This window comes from Chanodichthys erythropterus, chromosome 17 (genome assembly GCF_024489055.1).
Source record: "Chanodichthys erythropterus isolate Z2021 chromosome 17, ASM2448905v1, whole genome shotgun sequence".
Taxonomy (NCBI): Eukaryota; Metazoa; Chordata; class Actinopteri; order Cypriniformes; family Xenocyprididae; genus Chanodichthys; species Chanodichthys erythropterus.
Window position 1 is genome coordinate 41,346,426 of NC_090237.1, and position 4,107 is coordinate 41,350,532.

The window sequence follows — 4,107 nt, forward strand, 5'->3', positions numbered from 1 at the left end:
TATAATGACTGACGCTGTCTACACTGATACAGTATACAGATGTGTGTTCAGTTTCTGAAGTCATTATAATCACTGACGCTGTCTACACTGATACAGTATACAGATGTGTTCAGTTTCTGAAGTCATTATAATCACTGACGCTGTCTACACTGATACAGTATACAGATGTGTGTTCAGTTTCTGAAGTCATTATAATCACTGACGCTGTCTACACTGATACAGTATACAGATGTGTTCAGTTTCTGAAGTCATTATAATGACTGACGCTGTCTACACTGATACAGTATACAGATGTGTTCAGTTTCTGAAGTCATTATAATGACTGACGCTGTCTACACTGATACAGTATACAGATGTGTGTTCAGTTTCTGAAGTCATTATAATGACTGACGCTGTCTACACTGATACAGTATACAGATGTGTTCAGTTTCTGAAGTCATTATAATGACTGACGCTGTCTACACTGATACAGTATACAGATGTGTTCAGTTTCTGAAGTCATTATAATGACTGACGCTGTCTACACTGATACAGTATACAGATGTGTGTTCAGTTTCTGAAGTCATTATAATCACTGACACTGTCTACGCTGATACAGTATACAGATGTGTTCAGTTTCTGAAGTCATTATAATGACTGACGCTGTCTACACTGATACAGTATACAGATGTGTTCAGTTTCTGAAGTCATTATAATGACTGACACTGTCTACACTGATACAGTATACAGATGTGCGTTCAGTTTCTGAAGACATTATAATGACTGACGCTGTCTACACTGATACAGTATACAGATGTGTTCAGTTTCTGAAGTCATTATAATGACTGACGCTGTCTACACTGATACAGTATACAGATGTGTTCAGTTTCTGAAGTCATTATAATGACTGACACTGTCTACACTGATACAGTATACAGATGTGTTCAGTTTCTGAAGTCATTATAATGACTGACGCTGTCTACACTGATACAGTATACAGATGTGTTCAGTTTCTGAAGTCATTATAATCACTGACACTGTCTACGCTGATACAGTATACAGATGTGTTCAGTTTCTGAAGTCATTATAATGACTGACGCTGTCTACGCTGATACAGTATACAGATGTGTTCAGTTTCTGAAGTCATTATAATGACTGACGCTGTCTACGCTGATACAGTATACAGATGTGTTCAGTTTCTGAAGTCATTATAATGACTGACACTGTCTACACTGATACAGTATACAGATGTGTTCAGTTTCTGAAGTCATTATAATGACTGACGCTGTCTACGCTGATACAGTATACAGATGTGTTCAGTTTCTGAAGTCATTATAATGACTGACGCTGTCTACGCTGATACAGTATACAGATGTGTTCAGTTTCTGAAGTCATTATAATGACTGACGCTGTCTACGCTGATACAGTATACAGATGTGTTCAGTTTCTGAAGTCATTATAATCACTGACGCTGTCTACACTGAATGTTAAGAGTTTTTTTGTGCAACTTTATTAACATTTTAAGTGAATTTCAAGGAATATATTAAAATAATTTAAAAAATCCATGTCATGGCCCCTTTAATGTGATGATCCACCAACAACTGTAACTGACAGTGACTGATAGCTATAATGAAGGGACAGAAGGGCTGAATGTCAATTAGTTTATCAACACAGCAAAGAACTAATATTCTCAATATATAATAAATGACACAATGAGGCAGAAGATCCTTTTAACTCAGATAAGAGTGGAAGTGTCCCAACTCGTGAACCAATTGAAAATATACATCTGAATATCAATAAAGCCAAACAATTTGTTTGAAAAGTGGTAAAAGAAGCTTGTTTTGATTAAAATATAAAGTGGGGTTTTCACATTTGGAAATAAAGACCCCCAGCATGAGTCAAACACACTGGGACTGTTCAGTGATATAGAGCGGACAGATGGGCTCGCATCATGTGAGAGGAATTACAAGCCGAGCCGAGTGTCTCCCAAGCTCCGGAGCCGTTTCAAACATGTTGAAATATTGTCCAGTGTATTTACTCTCAGTCTCCACTATTCCTTCCATTACTGGCTCAAATCCAATGATTTTGAACTATTAGATGAACAATTATCTAACCTAAAATTAACCTAGAATTAAAAAAATACCCATAAACATATTAAATGTATGTAATTCAACAAATTGATTATGAATAATATTTTATTACATATTTGAATGAATGAATGAATGAATGAATGAATGAATGAATGAATGAATGAATGAATGAATGAATGAATGAATATTTTGCATGCAACCCTGTTATACCACATTTCCCCCCATTCCAAAAATGTAAGATGTGAAGCTCCGGCATTCAACCTTGTTACCCAAGATACAACAACTAACCAAACAAATATTTTACATTTTAAACAAACAAACAAACAAACAAACAAACAAACAAACAAACAAACAAACAAGAATGTTGATTTAGTGGTGACTTTAATATGCAACCCTGTTAAATGGTGTTATTTAATTTTTGATGTTTATAGCACGAAAGTAATATAAATCAAACAAATCATGTGCTGAATTTAGTAACAGGGTTGCAATAACACTGAATAAAACTAAACAGGCTAAAACTTATCATATTTAGTTTGACTTCCTAAGCTTGATGATCAACATGTTCTGATAGTAAGCAGCTTCTTCCACTGAAGGCTTGATGAAGAAGAGTTCGAGAGATGACGGTCGCGCGGTTCTGTCATGATTCTGGTTCGGAACCGAAGCACCGAATCCCGGATGGGCGCCGCCGGCGAGTGCTGGAGCTCGAGCTGCTGAAACACCTACGGGAAAGTTCTGCTTCACCTCGCCCATTAGCCTGCCTACAGTTAAGACGAATACCTTCACACAAACGCAAGAGTTTTGAATTAAAATCGCCCTGTGCATGAGCTGAAGAAAACCCGCCGCAGATCCCAATGTCACGGTGAATAATCTCGAGTCATCGCGTCTGTGACCGATCAGAACCGCGCGATCCCGACTCTCATCAGAAGCACCAGACTGACGCTGGACCGAGGGTGAGAGACAGTCAGAGAGCGCCTTACCTGAGAGAAGAGGAGAGCCCGTCCGGCGTCTTCAGACCGCTTCAGACAGTCAAACACATGACATCACCGCATCACCTCCGCGAGCGTCTGACCCGCGTGAAGAGCGTCGCGTCAGGACTGTCCTGGGCTGCTTCCTCTCAGCCAATCAGACGAGCGCATCCTGCAGCATCAGCATCAATCAGTCACGCTCCACCTACAGATGCTACAGGGGACGCGGGGCTAGTTGTCACAAGGTGCGTCTCAGCTACTTTAGGACTTATAAAATAAATATTTTTGATCCACTAAGATGTTATTATAGTGTTTAGTTCAATGTTTATTCAAACTAATGAATCCTTCACTTTGAAATCAGATTGATAAACTTTATGACTTTTACAAAGAAAGATTGGATTCGAAATACAACAAATCTCAGAAATTACACTTGAAATATTGATAAAATTGTAATTGTAATTGATTTACCTGTTAAAACTTTATAAAAAATATATATATTTACAAGGTAGATGTGAACAAAATCTTCTTATTAAATGATTTATTATTGTGTTTCGGTAGTGACAAATTTGAGGAGAGGAAAAATATTGCAGAACTTTCTGAAAATACAATATGAGAATTAACTGAACAATCACTAGAAATGTGTATCTTAGATATTATGTTGCATAAATACAAAATTTGTTTTTAACTCTGACTTTGAACCAATTGTGTAGAAAAACCCTTCAAAATCATCTTCTTACAAACAATACAAGATAAATGTTTATGAATGTAACTAGATAATTATGATGTTTTATGGTATAGTACGTGATCTTAATAAAATGTGCACAATTAAAGGAGGTTTTGGAAACACCAAAACAAAAACCCAAAGTACCACTGAAATGAAGTGACAGTACAGTAGATGATGAGTTATATATGATATAGTTATATATGATAATTGGTGTAATTTGTATAAGGACCCTGAGTGAACCAACTCATGTGCTGAGGGGCGTTTGCCAGATTTGAATCAAACAAAACATCCAAATGCATTCAAAAATAAAGGTTTATAAATTCAAATATTTCTATTTCAAGCAGCATTG